Consider the following 17,544-nt stretch of genomic DNA (forward strand, 5'->3'; position numbering starts at 1 on the left):
ACAAGTGACTGTTATCATAAAGGCCCTGTAAGTCTCTGTATCTGGTCTCTAAGTAGGCAAGTGAAAAGTGCTGCAGTGTGCTCTGGAGCGCGGCCAGGTGGGAATGAGACGCCAGGCAGGCAGACACGGAGAGGAGAGGCAGGGAGCTGCCCTTCTCCCTTAGCTCGCCATTAAACATTTAGAGCAACATTCCTGCCTCTGGCACCGAGCTGAGAGCTGCCTGTCCTGCCACACTGTGAGGCTCTGCTGCACAACTTTTGCAGTGTCAGAGAAGTGTTCATTAATGTCATATAAGCATCCATGATGCCGTCTGTGGGCACATTCGAATAGTTTCCCAAATGAGGACGAGGAGTGGAAGTAGAAGGCTGTATGGACAGTAGAAGGCTGTATGATAATGGCAGCCATTATCATTCAGCCATTATTATAAAATAATAATAACCACTATCATGCTTGCCATTAAATGGCAAGCATTATAGTGGTTATTATTATTTTATTCAATATTGCGAATATTGTTCCACTAACAGATGTCATTCAATGAAATGAAATGCTTCAACATTGCCGAAGGCTGAATATTCCACCACACAATAAATCGTGGCAAATAAAATTGTATTATACAATCAATTATGCAGCACTAATGGAAAGAGAATGAAATGCTATCAAGAAGCAGAAGCCACTCAAGAGTGTTGCTCTGTTGTGTATTGGTTTAGCCATGGTGAGAGTGGTTTGTCTAAGTATACTGCAGTGTCTGCACACAATGTATTGGTTTAGCCATGGTGAGAGTGGTTTGTCTTAGTATACTGCAGTATCTGCACACATTGTATTGGTTTAGCCATGGTGAGAGTGGTTTGTCTAAGTATACTGCAGTATCTGCACACATTTAACACTACAGTAAGTACTAAGTACGCTACGCCTAACTGGGTTTGACTTGCCCCTATTTAACAACAGCATTGACTTTAATGCCACTGGGCAACTTATGATTATCATAATGATCAAGGTGAATATTAGGGCCCGTGTGCAGCTATGGATCATAACATACATTAGCATATCCAAGGGAAAGCATTTTCCCCCCTTTTCATTTAACTACAGCTACGTATGTAGGACTTTAGCCACTTTCACCATGCCATATTTTGGGTATATCATTATAGGGGAATTTTAAGCAGTGAAAATAGCAGATCTTCAAGCTAACGTGTTGTGACACATTGTGAGCTAATGGTAAAAGTTGTTAAATTGCACAAATTCCATTGTAACACCATCTTAGTCTACCTTGTGTTGAGGAATGCAAATGTCACATCAAATATTCAAACTCAATGCAAAATTAACAATCCAGTGCTGAGTTTTTCCTCCCTTATTACCATATCAAGCACATGCCTCCACGGTTGCTAATTTTAGCATTACAAAACACAAAACGTTGAGGTTGATCCAGATTTAATTCACTGGGGCCCGATGGTGAATGAAGGCGGTTTCAGCATGCAACTCCAATGTTATGTAAAAGAGTCACTTTTAGACCATTTTAGCGTGTCTGAGAAAATAAGTGGTGTGTCAATCAAACTGAATCCCTACATGATGAGATGCCCTAAGTGGCTTCTTTATCACCAACTACTCCATTATGTTTCAGTTACACACAAGATGGGTCAGTGGAATAGAAAAGGAATGGTCCCACTAGATATTCTGAGCAAAAAACAGACCTCTGTGTTATAGTTCCACATTAGATCAATGCTAGGATTTATTCAGACTCTCATTTCACATTCTTTCATGCCATTTGGAAGGCATTAATTCAGCACGGGCTGTCAAGGACGTGGAACTGCTGCGGCTTCCAAAGTTCTGCTTCAACAAGAAATTCACATCCAAAATTCACAGCTTGGACGATCAACAGGCCAAAAGCGAGCTTAATGTATTTTGTTGCCATGTAGCTGGAGCATTTTTCATCACTTTCTTTTGTTGTTGTTGCTGCTGTGTTTGATACTAGACAAGGATGGACAACAAGGTTTGTTATTATAACTCAGCAGTTTTAAGTACCTTGGTGTGCACATCACCGGGGACTTGTTAATGCACACAGAAACTGTGGCGAGGAAGGCTAGGCAGCACATGTACCACCTCAGACAGCTGAGGAAATTAAAAGTCTCACAGACAGATTCTGAAATGCTTCCACTCGGTTACATACAGTATGGCATTCTGGCAGGGGCTATCTACAGTATCACTAGTTAGCTCCACCGAGCCTGAAGAGAGCGGTGGTGTCGGCCAAACACAAATTAAGTCGGGGACTTCACCCCCCTTCCTGTGATGGACTGGAACTAGCCTGTCCACCTGGCTTATGCAATCAACACTAACTACTAGCCAGTAAGAATGCTTTTTACTCTAGAGCAGTGTTTCCCAAACTTGTGTCACGGACACATATTTATGGATAGCAAGTAAAACAATAATAATCTTGAGGGTTTAATGAGGTTATGTTAGTAGTATACTTTGGACTGCACTTTTAGTACAGTCTGGCAGAGTCTGCAGCACTGGATGTGCATGTCTTTGTACTTTTTAGAGTCTGCAGCACTAACACTAGCAAATGCACATACGGCGTTTGACAAATAAGGTCTCTTTAATTTTTCCTTGAATCATGAAAGAGAAACAGTGGCATGACACGGGTTCCTCTGACTCATAGCTTTTGGTTATGAAACGGAGGGAAAACCATTGTCTTAGTAAATTGAGACAAAGAAGGCAATCAATGGAATATTCAGAACACACCTCCGTTAGGTTCAGGCCAACGATTCCACGTTAGAAAGAGGCAGGTGGGACGAACGGAGGGGCTTAGGCGACAATGAAGGAGAACAGGGCCTCAGGGCCTCCAGCGGGTTCATTGTCTCCAGCATCAAAGGAAAGGGGAGCTATATTTCAGACTGGCTGCACGGCATGTCCTGTTGAGACGGAGACAACGTCCTGGTCAACCAGGACCGTCTCTCAACCCCAGCCTGACCCCTTCCTTCAGCCACCCTCGTGTTCCCCTGCTCCTCACTGCTTCATCCTTACTTCCTTTAAGTCAAACACAAGGCCCTAACCTGAGCCACGGGGGCCTCCAATTCCTCAGTACATTCATTGACTGTCAGAAGAAACCAATGGCCGTCATAAACACACACTTTCACTCACTGTACTCTCAAATGATGGAGTACTTTGGGGAACAGTCTGTAAAGTTTATAGTCTATGAACAACATGCATCATAAAGTTGTTGACAAAAGGGAAGGACAACATGCTGAGTTCCATATAAGCGTTAGAGGGTTGGGGGAGTTTTCACTTTGTTAAAGAACCATGCTTAAGTTCAACTGCGGTCTCTCTCTCTCTCTCTCTCTCTCTCTCTCTCTCTCCAAGGTTAGCTTGGTATAAACTTTTGAAACACTTGACAAAAGTATTTCATGTTTTGCAAAGTTGACATCAAACAGGGATCCTGAGAGATCAGAAATAAAACTCAATATGACTTCAGCACATTCTCTAGCATTATCTCCCATAAGAACATGAACTCAGTGTTTCCTGCTGTGTAAAGATCAGTCTACGCTTTATGCTTTGCTAAAGGCCATGATTGCTAAAGGCCATATTTCACTGCTGTGAAGACAGCTTTGACTGATATAATGGCTGAATCCCATCAGTCACCCTCGTCACACAGGGACACGAGCAGTGGTGGACAAAGTACTACATTTCTTTACTTAAGTAAAAATATATACGGTATACATTGTGGTATCAATAAAAAATAAATGTAGAAATACTGTTACAAGAAAAAAGTCCTGTATGGAAAGTACCAAAAAGTACTCATTGTGCAGAATGTGCGTAGAAAACTCGTTTGAAAATAGCAGATTTGTGACGAGTTGTGAGCTTGTGGAATGATAGTACCGGTAAATAGGGTGAATTCGTTAATGCATGATTTGTAATCATAATCTAGAAAACTGAAGTTGTAAAATAATCGTAGTGGATTAAAAATAATCCAGTACATTTGAACTTTAAGTACTTGCGTACACCGTACATGCACTACTTAGTTACTTTCCACCACTGGAGACGAGGGTTGCGTACTAGACACAGTCTGTGTGCATGGATGGGAGGCAGGATGGCTGTCTGAGTGGGAGGTTTAGCCAGTTTCGGCAACACCGCCTACAGCCAGCCATAGCTTCGGATTATGGGGAGTCTAGTTTATCGCTCTCTCTCAGTGCCGTGTATTGGGTAAGAGGCATGGGTAAGCCAGGAGAGTTTGACTTGGGGCGCCAAATGTTTAATTGGATTCCTTTCATTGAGGACGAGCATGGAGAATCCAATCAGACCAGGCAGCCTCCACCTTGGTTCCTCATTCCTGTCTGATGAGGTACTTTATCACCGAACAATGCCTACTGTATGTTTAACACAGCGCCGAAAACAGGGAGAATCTCTGCACTGAATTGATTTAAAAAATAAGTTACTTCATGATTCAAGCTTGTTACTATTCTGCCTGAAGCTTAAGTTCAAAGTAAACAGAACCACAACAGCTTACAGTGTAGAAGAATAACATGTCCACAACACTGTATTGAGTGTTAACAATCCCAGTACAAAGGAAACCAGAGAGTTCTATGTCTCAATACAGCTGATGAGTAGCATTACCGAGGGACAATACAGTGTGTCTCTGGTTACAGAAGGGTGTGCACCATGTCCCTTTCACCAGAACCACATCCAGACGCCAGTGTGGAAATACGGTACTTCCTCTCCCCTGCAACCTGTTAACACTCCAGTCTAGAGAACAGCTGGATCACCAAGTGTAACTAGAAAGGCGTGCTCAGTGGAGTGCAAATCTCTGCACACAAATCTCTGCATGCTCTAATAATAATAGACATGTACTGTACTTTATGTATAGAGCCATGAAAGTAGCACGGCATGTGATTACCAGACAGTTGTACGTCATAATGTACCGCTGTTTGCCTCTCTCATATACTGTGTACATATTCATTGTCTACGTTCCTTTACAGCTTTCCTTAATTCAATATTTCTTTGTAATTCACACAGACTGGCTGTTTAACATGTGGTGTTTATCACTACAAGCTTTAGTCTATTTTCGTCACCTCGCGCTAATGAAAGGGGTTATAATGTTCAATTCAAGTGCAAGATGTAGGCTAACCCAGGTAAAGTAATGCATCACTCTACACGTTTAACTAAAGTAATTTCTGATACAGACATAGCCTTGGATCAAGTCGGTCATCAGGCTAATTCTTTTATAATCATCCTATTAGGTCAATCATGATATAACTTTACGATGTGATAATATAGCAGCAGTAGCCTACTAGACTATACCAGTCAACTGTTTTCCGTGTGCGACGCACCACCGCCGCGCGCCCACCACCACCACACCACATCACATTTAAAGTTAAAGATAGCGAGCGGTGATACGAACAGGCAAAGATCTATGATCTATTCAATGTAGAGCATCGTTTCGGTCACACAACCTTCCTCAGATGCCTGCGGAAGGATGTGTGACCGAAACCTTTCTCTAATTCGTTTTCTTTTTTAAATACCAGACGATACACATCATAACTACAGTGCATCAAAAGTAATTCAAGAAATGTCAGTGACGTAATAGTAATGCAGTAAGCCCAAGAGTGGGACCAGAAGCACAGAGGCTGTTCAATACATCCATTCTATTCAACAAGCACATTTCCCGACAGCAGCGTTGAGTGGACTTTGACTCAGAGCTGACTCCTCAACATACCTCTAAATGTCAGACACAATCGAGATGTTGACTTCAAAACCCGGAACTACTGTATATGAATCCCCTCTGAACGACACATAAGTGGCCAAAAAAGACTGAAAGTGTCCCATTTCTCTCTTTAGGGAACTGTGGAGGCGTTCTGTCATTCACACACTAACCCCTGTGAGTAACTCGTCCCGCCATGGCTCTGCTCAAAGGGGAATATGGTCATGTGTCATTGTTCCAGGGGTCCGGAGAGGCCCCTAACCACCCAACCTTGAAGACCCAACCATTTAGGTCTGATTCACACACTGGGCTCCTTTCAGCATCAGTCAGCACTGTCACAGCACAGTCACTGTGCCCAAACGACCATAGGGAATAAAACATAAAGTCTGTGGAAAAGTCAGACTGACATAGTTGTGTGTTTGATGTCAAAATATAGAACACTTCAAAGACGAGTTTGTGTGCACATCTTGTACGTGTATTTAGGCCAGGTGCTGGACATCATCAGAAAAAAGGTTAAAACATCCGCACACCGGTTTAAAGCACCCAACAATGTTATTAATGCTGCCACAGGCAATCTCTGTAACTCTGTAAACACCCAACCATCATGGACCATGAGAATACTTAGCTAGGTCTCTTAAAAACAACCCACATCCATGAGATCAGTGGCAGCTCATTTTCATCAAGCACTAAACAATACGTGTGATTGAAACTATGAAGCCAGGGGGCACCGAGAACCTTGACGGTCTCTCAGACAGAGGAACAAACAGAGAGCTAGACATGACTGCATGGAGGCCCAGACAGCTCCCAACCACACTGACTGTTTCATTGGGTTACAGGCACTGATAAATGAAGTCACCACTCGTAACATCCTCTCTTAATTCCTATACGGCCCAAAGCAGGGAATTATGCTAGCGAGTAGTGACAATGACATTCTTTCAGGCTCTGAAGAACCCTGGCTGTGAGAAGCTAGGGAAGGACAGAGAGGAGATTACACTGATTGCTATTCCACTGATACGGTTTGATCCTAAATTGCTCTGGCATCTGATCTGAGCCCAATTTCTATACAGCCCCAATGGCCTGAGCGCGGCCATATCCGCATGGCTGCTGTCCTTGTTTTTATTGTATTAATACATTAATCAATACAATTCACAGTCAATGTTTTTCACACTAATATAACGCATGCATGCATGCGGTAGGCTGCACAACAGTGACACTTGGTGGTCAACAAACACTATTTCCGTACTCGGACGGGACAGACTGAGACAGACACAGCCAGGGACACACATAGCTCTCTATAGGAGTGGCTAGGCACCACTCAAAAAAAATCACACCCGTGTGAAGTGAGAGGCGCTATTTATCATCGTACATCATCATCACTGACCTCTTACTGACAGTTGAGAGTTGAAAGACTCATATAAACATACCAATGTTTTGTTACACAATGTTTGTGTTTACACTATGACGTAAAATTGTCCATTCTTTGTCAATGGGAATTTAATGTTTGTGTTGGGACAAAGTTTGTGCACACACACTAAGAGCTGGACATATGGGCTAACGCCCCTTAAAAAAAAAATATATACTACTCCGCTTAATCCGTTTAGCTCAGATCACCAATAGTTGAGTTGTGATATACAGATTCAGAACAGCAGTGCCTGAAGGTGGTGACAAAAACACTAGTGTGGTGTTGGTATGGCTTTTATCCCTCTCCATTCATTCAAACTGCAGAACTCAGAACCAGGCAGCAAGAAGAGCCTGGAATAGAAGCATTTGCCATAGCTGACAGAATGAATTAGTCTCCAGGCAAACATATCTAATGCTCATTGTTCTGATACTAGGCGCTATTGGCCCATCACTCAACATGTGACCTCCAAACGGTTCAGCCGATTGGCGTTGGGAGAGTAAAGGGGGAATGGTTTCAAAGCACCAATTTGACGATTCTAATGGTTTTTTGACCCCAATCTCCCCTAATCATTTTGCAGCTGGGGCGAAGAAGATTATCTGTGTAGGGGCCAGATTATGCTTTTACAGAACATGCAGTACAAAGACAATAGAGAAAAAAAAGACTGGCACACAAAACCAGTAGTTTTTTAGTTTAGGGTTTGTGATATCTGAAAGGACAAGCACATTTATCTTGAGCTGAATGGAATAATCTCACATCGACACTCACGTTTGTTTATCATCCTGTGTGTTTTTGCCTCCCCTGGGAGAGTTTCTTCCCAGGATTCTGTGTTTGTGTGTGTGTGTGTGAGAGAGAGAGAGAGAGAGAGAGAGAGAGAGAGAGAGAGAGAGAGAGAGAGAGAGAGAGAGAGAGAGAGAGAGAGAGAGAGAGAGAGAGAGAGAAAGTGATGGGGGTGGGGGGTTAAGGGATGAAAAAAGGGGAGAAGAAAAGCCCATTGGTCTCAGCGCCACAGAATCAGCATCTCGGGCCAAGCTGTCATCTCGGTTGGATTAAGGGCCTTTCGGAGGTGGCGGCTGCTGCACCCCTAAGATGGTCCCTATATACACCCATGAGATGGGGTCTGGGTGGGGGTTAGAGGGTGGGGGCAAAGGCTAAGGGCATTAGCGGTCCTGTCCTAAATAAGACCTCCAGGTCACTGGGCCTCCTGAACCATGGCAAAGCCATTTTGTGTTTCCGTGTCACTTTCATTCGTGAGCTGACAGCCAAGTGTCCCCCGTCCTTCCTGTTGATTCAATCCACTGTTGCATCAAGAGCAAAATGAGGGCCGAAGTAAGCTATGACCCCCCCCCCCCCCTGTTCTGCTTCTCTCACACACACACACACACACACACACACACACACACACACACACACACACACACACACACTTACGAATTCATATTTACACACAGAGGTAAGATTCAACAAGCGGATGCTACAGAGCATGGGAATGAGGGGAGTGCTGGTAGATTTAGCTTTGCTCTTTCTTGGCAGGGCTCTCGTTTTAAATCTCCGATGTGAGGGCTGGTTTAAGAGCTGCAGTGGCGTATTTGCTGAGCTATTAGACAACACAAGTGGGAGGCACCACTGTGCCAACACACAGAGAGAGAGAGAGGGGGGTCGGGGGGTGGGGGGGTGGGGGGTTGGAGGGCTCACAGGACAGGTTCTTCTTAAGCTCTATGCAAATGGGAGGAAGAGAGAGTCATGAGAACAGACTAGGGAGCATGCAAGTGCACGGTCTTCCCAAACCCCCTGGATGTCCTCCTTGCCAACAAGCATCCTACTGGTGGAGCAATGCTTGTCTCCAGTTGTCTGGCCCCACTGTACTGAACTCTAAGCTGGGCATTTGGAGCAGATGATGTTGTTGTTATTGTTGGAGCCACTGCCTAGTAAAATCCTCAGTGTTCATTTATACTTCTGTGTGTAGAAGATTAAAGGGATAGTTTTTTTTTAACTTAAGCTGTATGAAATACATTAATATAGTGTTGCAACTGTATTTATTGATTGTCCGAGTCCCGTGGTGGGAGTTGTGCTCTGGTTTTGGTGAAATATTGAGTAGTTCCGGTCATTTTGTGGGGGGCACAGGAGACCACGCATTAAAAGTAAATTAATTTACAAAGCTTTTGTATTGTTGAGCTATCTACCATATAGTGCAACTTCCGTATTTTTTTTACCTTTCTATCACATTTTGTGTCCATATTACTACTCCCAAAAATAGTTCCATGTGATAGAGGGGTCAAAGTTGAACGAAAGTTGCAATATTTTAGAAATAGGTCAACAATACAAACTAGAAAAAGTGTTTTGTTCAAATGGGCCAATCCAGCAAACTTTGAAAGCCAATGTTAGCCAATTAGGATGGAATTTGAGATCTTGAGCACATGACTATAGAGATACTATGTAACGATTTGCGGGATTTTTGGACAGAATCTGGAGGAGTAATATCAACAAATGTGTTTTACAAAAGTAAAAGCGCTATTAAAGTCAGATGTGAAAAATGCTGGTCAAAGACTTTTCCTTCATGGCCTCTAGGGTGCATGCAACGTTTCACGCAGATTGGTGCAGTTATTATAATGTGAAAATCTGCCTCATTGATTACTTAACTACTTAATATGAACCAAAACCAGAGCAGAACTCCCACCACGGGACTCGGGAAATTAATTAAATACAGTTGCAACCACTATATTAATGGCAAGTATATTTCATAAAGTTCAAAATATCCCTTCGACCACTTTCAACATGACTAGAAGCTAGTCAGTGATGTTGAACACTTTCAACATGACTAGAAGCTAGTCAGTGATGTTGAACACTTTCAACATGACTAGAAGCTAGTCAGTGATGTTGAACACTTTCAACATGACTAGAAGCTAGTCAGTGATGTTGAACACTTTCAACATGACTAGAAGTCAGTGATGTTGAAAGTGGAGCAGTGGCGGTGTCAGGCGTTCAAAAGAGCGGGGACATTTTCTGAACAGAGTGGTGCTAAACCAGCACTGGTCGGGAGAACCACGTCGACCCTATTCTGATTCTGGTAGTGTAATGTTATCTAGGCTAAAAAAAGGCAAAACATTCTTTTTTGAATATTTGTAAAAATTGTGAAAATAGCACATCTATAAGCTTTTATAGTGCCTTGTGTGAGCTTGTATATCTATCTAATGCTGGTCAGAGCCTGAATGAGCCTGATGCTGTAGCTTGACACGGTCCCATACAAGGGAATCTACTCCTGCGTTCAAACGGGGGCTCAAGAACCCAGCCCTCTTTTGTGGCTCTCTTCGGGACTGACCCCCCCCCCCCCCCCCCCCCCCCACCCCACCCCACCACCACCTACTGCACAAGAAAGGGGTGAGAACAACAGCCCAGCCATGGGGATGGAGAAAACAGACCCCCTTTGTTCCTGCCCAGCCTCGTCTCAGCGTCCATTGAGGCCCTCCTCCAGCCCGCCCACCCACCCGCCACCCCAAAAACCCTCACTTTCCCTTCCCCTCCCCCCTCTGCTTCTAGTGGGTGGTGTAACCCATCTCATCCTCGCTGCCACGTCTTCATGTCGTTCCTATGGAGAACCTTGCAACTGAGGTTAGAGATGGAGGGAGATCAAGTTGTTTACTTGAAGTCAAAGCTGGATGGATAACCCGTTAGATATTAGAAAAACTGGGGACGTGAGAGGAGATAAAACTCTGCAATATTACTTTACATTATCCTCTTCACCCCACTTTAACAGAGAGGCTCTATCGCAGGCGTTTGGTTGGAACAGAAAAGAGAAATGCTCAGGCTGTGTTCTCACTGGGGTGTAATAACTTGACATGGTGTTCCCTGGGTAGCCATGAGTGATTGGGCCTGTCGACTCTGGTGGTGAAATCACCTGACATTTAATGATTCCATTCTGGTGGTGAAATCACTTGACATTGGTAATGATTCCTGTAATCTCAAGTCCAATACTACGTACAATACTACTAAGTCCAATACTACGTGGTTACCGTTAACAAAGATATGTATTACCATAGCCGGTCTGTCACCTCCTCAGCATATACAATAAATACTCAAATAAACAATCAAACGTACAGGATACAGAGTACAGACCACAGCTCTTACAAACACAGTTGTGCCTCTGCCAATCAGCAACACCTGCTGCTTGATTATGGACACATTAAATATCCTGGCAACTTGGCCTTGACCATGGCCTGCCCTGCATTGTGATGTCATCAAATGAATACTAAAACAATATAGAGTATAGAAATCATGTGGCTCTTACAATTCCATTCTGGTTGTGAAATCACCTGACAATGGTATTATTTAGCTCACTGAGTGTATCACAAAGTATTTAATTTACTTTATTTATGTTGGTGGTATTTAATTTACTTTATTTTTGCAATGTTGTTTGCATAACTCTTTGCAAATGACAGATTTTGAATTGTGTTTATTTCTTTCAGACACATTTTCCAAGTGAATATAACCATATTATAACCATAAAAGATGAAATTGGAGTTAAATGCTGCAATTTGTAAAAATGACAAAATATGACTCCTAACGTCGTTGAAGTGTGACTCATAAAATGTCCCTGGGAGTCTGGGACCCATCTAAAAGACCACCCCTGCGTCCCAGGACCCATTACATTGAAAACCTATTTTCATTACTGTTGAATGCCATTGACATTGAATGGCCATTTTTGAGTAAACAAACATTGAAGTGAGGACGCAAAGTGTGATTGGCCAGAATGAAATGATGTATGATGATAAGAGCGCCCCTCACTTCACACAGCTGTGATTGTTTTTTGAGTGGTGCAACCACTCCTTTACGGAGCTATGTGTGTGGGACCCGGGAGGGGGGCTGGCTGGCTAGGTCTGACCACGAAAACAGCATGGTTGTTTTTCACCACCTGTGCGCAACCTAACACACACACACAAACACACACACACGCACATATTAAGTGTATATATATGATGATTTCGGGTGTGCCAGTACAGTAGTGACAGTACAGTACAGTACAGTACCCCCAGTACAGGGGTAGAGGGACCCCCACATGGTAACTGTCATTTCTCAACCGTTTCGGACGCGGGCGGCACGCCCTGTGGATGTTCCCCCACACAGAGTTGCACCACTCACTTCACACGGGTGTGATTTTATTTCCCAATAGAGGGGCTGCCAGAGGCTATGGACATTTGGGGGTCGTTGGAAGGGAAAGGTTTGGGAACCCCTGGCCTGAGAAACCTTTCAACACAATGCAATAAAACCACCTCATTAGGGTGCCGAATGGTCTACTAGTGGTTAAGGCATATATATTGCAGCCTGACCTTTGCATAGTTTTTTTGTGAGGTTAGGGTCAGGGTTAAGGTTAGATTTAGGCATAGTTTTTGTGAGGTTAGGTTTAAGGTTAAGGTTTCATGACATTTTTTTTATTTTAGGTTTTATGATCTCAATTACACCCAAACAACCTGAACTTTGAACATTCAGTGGATGTTCTGTGATCTGAGTTAGTACTTTGTAGTACTGTACTGTTCTTCATAGTACTGTACTGTTCTTCGTAGTACTGTACTGCAACACGTTGTGAGCTTGTAGATCTGAGAATTAGGCTGCACAACAGTGACACTTGGTGGTGAATTTTACGTGCTGGGACCCAGCCAGCCAGGGACCCAGGCAGCCAGCCAGCCAGGGACTCAGCCAGCCAGCCAGCCAGCCAGGGACCTAGGCAGGCAGGCAGGGACCCAGCCAGCCAGCCAGCCAGCCAGGGACTCAGCCAGCCAGGGACCGAGCCAGCCAAGGACCTAGGCAGGCAGGGACCCAGACAGCCAGACAGCCAGGGACCTAGGCAGAGACACCACTTTCTGCACCACTCAGAAATTGATGCTAGCCAGAGTCCATGACAGAAACGAATGGATTCAGCTCTGGGTATCAAGCACGTTAAAAATCAGAAGAATATCTGTGGCTTCTCTAAAGACATCAGTATCCATCCACTCACAATCATTTAAACATGTAAACATCAACACTTGCAGCTGTGTGGTGTGGACCCACAGGAATGTGTCAATCCCCATTAGCGCTCCATGTCTAACCAAGTGTGAAACCCTAATTGCACCAACCAGCTTGCATTCTCTCTTGCCTCATAACCCAAGTGTGTGTCTGGGAGAGACAGAGAGAGAGAGAGTTGAGAGACAGTGCGAAAGAGAGAGAGTGTTGAGAGACAGAGTGAAAGAGAGTGAGTGAGTGAGTGAGTGAGTGAGTGAGTGAGTGAGTGAGTGAGTGAGTGAGTGAGTGTGTGTGTGTGTGTGTGAGAGAGAGAGAGAGAGAGAGAGAGAGAGACAGAGAGAGAGAGATGAGCTACACTTTCTTTTCTAACTACCTGCCAACTGTACTTATCAAGACATCATAGACACATCACAGTTTACAGACTGAAAGAGAAGGAGTTTTAAGACATAACTAAAATAATAACTTCTGCAGGTGAGGTACAGCAATGTGACTGCATACACAGCAGCAGTATTTGTGAGCTGAGGAAAAAGACATTCAATGGAATACCATACCACTATAAAGACCATCAATCACATGTATGTGTATCCCTGCACTATCAGTGGAAAAACATGTTTCTACTCTTATTTTAAATTCATATCTTCATTTCTCTGTATATAAAATGATATGTACAGATTGCCCAGGGTTATTTAATCCATTAAATAATAAAAACTCTAGAGCCGATCGACAACAATGGGAGGTATGATTCATTCTATCGCGACTAGCGACGGGACCACGGTGGGCCGTTTAAGACATGATATTTTCTTAGAATTGGACGAGATGATTTAGAACGTGAGTTATTAACGTTTTAAGATTTTCGTTCTCGTCGGCTAAACAGGAGGGGAACATTTTTGATGACGTCCCACTGTTACGCAACATCGAATGTTGCACAACAGGCGCTTCCATGCTGTGGAGCGATGGGATCGGTTTTGATATTAATAATCTTCGTCTTTTGGATAAAACTTCGTCCTGGGCTCCGGGTGTTACTAATTGAAAGGACGCTGAACTTCGTCCTGGGCGATCGGGGTGTTAAAGCACAGAAGCAAACATCTTCTGCTTATTTTTCTGAAAATACTTGTTTATTGCTGTGGTGCATGACGTAACGTTACATGCAAGCTTCATATTAGTTTAGTTTATTTGATCATCTTCACAGTAACAATACAACTTATTTGTCAACTCACTCATATTATGAATTTATTTTACTTCTCATCCATCTATATACAAATATAGGCCATATACAGGACAACAGCATGCATTATGGATTAAGATAAGACAAAAACAATCTAAAGCATTATCCAACACCTTCCTAGAAGCAAGTAAACAAGATCCATTATGGATTAAGATAAGACAAAAACAATCTAACGCATTATCCAACACCTTCCTAGAAGCAAGTAAACAAGATCCATTATGGATTAAGATAAGACAAAAACAATCTAACGTATTATCTAACACCTTCCTAGAAGCAAGTAAACAAGATCCAGAGAATCTGCAGGATTTTCAGTTCTCATTCTACTGCTCTGCTACCGAAATGTGGAATGCCTTGACACCATTCATTAAGGATGTATTTAACACAGTCAATGGTTTCTTTCAAACTTGGCCTGAAAAACATCTATCAGGAGACCAAACCCAAAGGGGAAGTAAATTCCCATCTCTTGTATACACAATTGTCTCTTATTTGTTGTATGTGTTAATTTTGTATGCCATGTTGATGAATTGAATACATAGGACCACAATGGAAACAAGTCCCCAGGGCTATTTTGTTATCCTTTTGCTTTAATGTTTTACTGTACCATGGGCTAATCAATCAATCAATTTCAAGTCACATAAAATGTGTAGACCACCTGGTCTATGTGTGTGTGTGTGTGTGTGTGTGTGTATTCCAATAAAGTGGCAGAAACATACAGGAACAGCAGCATAATATTATGAGCGTCAGCGAGCACACATGTCTACATGTGCATCCTAGCATATACATTCATCAAAATTAGCGCCACACTCAAACGCAGTTCAAACAGCCGTGAGGCGGGACGGGGGACATCGCTTCCCTCTGCGGTCCTCTAATGAGACACTCATCAGTCCCAAAATGAGGTGGACAGGCTTGTGACAGAGGACCTGCCATGTGTCTGCTGTGTGCTGCTGTGTGATGCTGTGTGTGTGACTGTGTGTGTGTGTGTGTGTGTGTGTGTGTGTGTGTGTGTGTGTGACTGGCCCAGTGGGAACAGACACAAGCGACTACGGTGACACTAATAGATGTGCAGGGGCCTCCATTGGTCCCCAGAGACCGCCACCCCCCACCACCACCACCATCACAGCAGAACAGCGCAATGCCTCCATTCACGCTCAGCATCAGATCATCTCCATGTAAAGCAGATACACGTGTTTCCAGAACGCAGTTCAACCAGAATGACCCGTAATGACATGTTACTGAAAGCTGCCATATCCAGTGCCACTTCACATAATATGCCAGAAAAATCGCCACAAGCCAATAATTACGTCCCGTGGCGATGCAGCAATTGGTAAAGCTGACTGTTGAATTATTCAAGGCAATGATAAACTTTTTGCAGGTTATCTCAACTTTTAAAATCCTGGCATCTTTACCCAACTAAGGTTGGGTTCCGGAAGGACCTGGATCCAACATTGGATGACGCAATTTTGTGACAAGAGCGCCCCTCACTTCACACGGGTGTGATATTAATTTCAAGGACCATCATAATTCCACTCCCAGAGTTACAGACCTGTAACTGTCCATTTGGACCCCCCTAGGAATCGTTACAGTTAACTGTTAAGGAATCGGAATCGTTACTATCTTAAAGGATCCCAACCCTACTACTGTCTGGACTGTACGGTAATTCAGAATAATAGTAATGAATGCAATGCACAATCCAATGTGTCACAGTCTTCAAACCACTTCATCTGAGGAGACGCTTACGTCACCGGCGTGACGAACTGAGACTATATTGTCTCGTCCATCAGTTGGGGGAGACAGACGGATGGTGACAACAAGGAGAGCCTATCCCTTCCCTTCGGCTTCTTCTCGCAGGATTGTCTGCGTATTTCTGCGGCCCACAGAACAGAATATGTAGCATTTTCTTTCCACCACCCAGGCCTTTCCCATAGCCCACGGAGTGTAGCGCAGCCTGCCTGGCTGCCCGCCTGGCCCGCCACTGCTTCTAGGTCAGCGGTGGTTGATGACCGGGTGCTCTCACAATAACATCCAGCCAACGTGTGCCTGATAATCTCTTAGTTATGCAAATCTCCCCGGATGAATAGGATAGTGTTAGAGCCATTTGTGTTGAGAGTGAAAGTAAAAGATGGAGGTCATCATGAAGTAGGCCGCAATCTTTGGATTATTAATCTTGTCCCTGCCTGTACGCTCCATGGCGGTTGGGTGAGAGTTGGCCTGAGCTCCTGGGTTGAAGCAGTGGTCAGGGATGAGTGGCAATTAAACCACTTTGTTTACCCTTTAAAGTCTCCAATCCACTTTATTTGTAGAGCACATTTAAATCAACAGCGTTGAACCAAAGTGCTGTACAATAAGTAAACAAATATCAACTACTCAGAATAAAAACTGGTGAAAAACACAGAGGGTGCAACACATATAAACAGTAAACACATACAGTATGTCAAACGGATACAGCAACTCTTAGTCTGAATCATCGAAAGTAGTACAAGTGAGTTTTCAAACGTGATTGAAACACAGGCAAGGTGTGACACGCTCTAAGAACATGGGGTGGAAGATTGTTCCACAGTTTGGGTGCTACAAACTGTAAAAAGATCCATCTCCCCTGGCCTTCAGCCTTGTTTGTGGGACCAGAAGAAATGACTGGCTAGTAGACCTCAAGACCATTGTAGGGTTAGTGGAAGCCGGAAGGTATAAGCTCTGATATGTACTTAGTTGATCAGAGTCCACAGGGGTCTATGTATGTACTATAGGCCCTATACAAAGTTCTATACTGAAAATAGCAGAATGTTCGCCTCAGAATTATGACACTGGTGTTCAATTGGCTAAGTCATTTGAGTTAAAATGACAGTTAAAATCACAGTCAGTTGGGTCAGAGATATAACTCATCATGGTGAATCATGGGTTAAAGTGATACAAAAAGGATGCTATACTGCATCATAAAGCTGCATCATACATTTTGCCGCCTATTTCAGGATTAATGCAAAGACGGCATACGGCACAGATAGGACAGACTGTTATCTTCTTGGGAGAGATTAACAATAGTCTGCTTAGGCAGACACAGTAAACATTTACTAGAAAGTGTGTCAGGCAGTGCTGAACACAAGAAGAACAACGCCCTCAGACAATAAAGCAACAGTCATTAGCATTAATGTATTAATTGGACTTAGAGAGAGAAAGTGTGCAGCCATAATGTGCGTGTGTGTGCGCTGTGCGTGAGAGAGAGAGAGAGAGAGAGAGAGAGAGAGAGAG

The 17,544-nt window shown here is 43.5% G+C and overlaps 1 protein-coding gene across 4 annotated transcripts in view; it reads right to left on the minus strand.

The window, feature by feature from the left end:
- Positions 1-17,544, minus strand: part of LOC308313534 (neuronal cell adhesion molecule-like) — a 94,061-nt gene that overhangs the window by 75,315 nt on the left and 1,202 nt on the right. The gene's annotated exons all lie outside the window — the stretch shown is intronic.

This window comes from Protomyctophum bolini, assembly GCF_963924005.1.
Source record: "Protomyctophum bolini genome assembly, chromosome: 4".
In the NCBI taxonomy this organism is placed as follows: Eukaryota; Metazoa; Chordata; class Actinopteri; order Myctophiformes; family Myctophidae; genus Protomyctophum; species Protomyctophum bolini.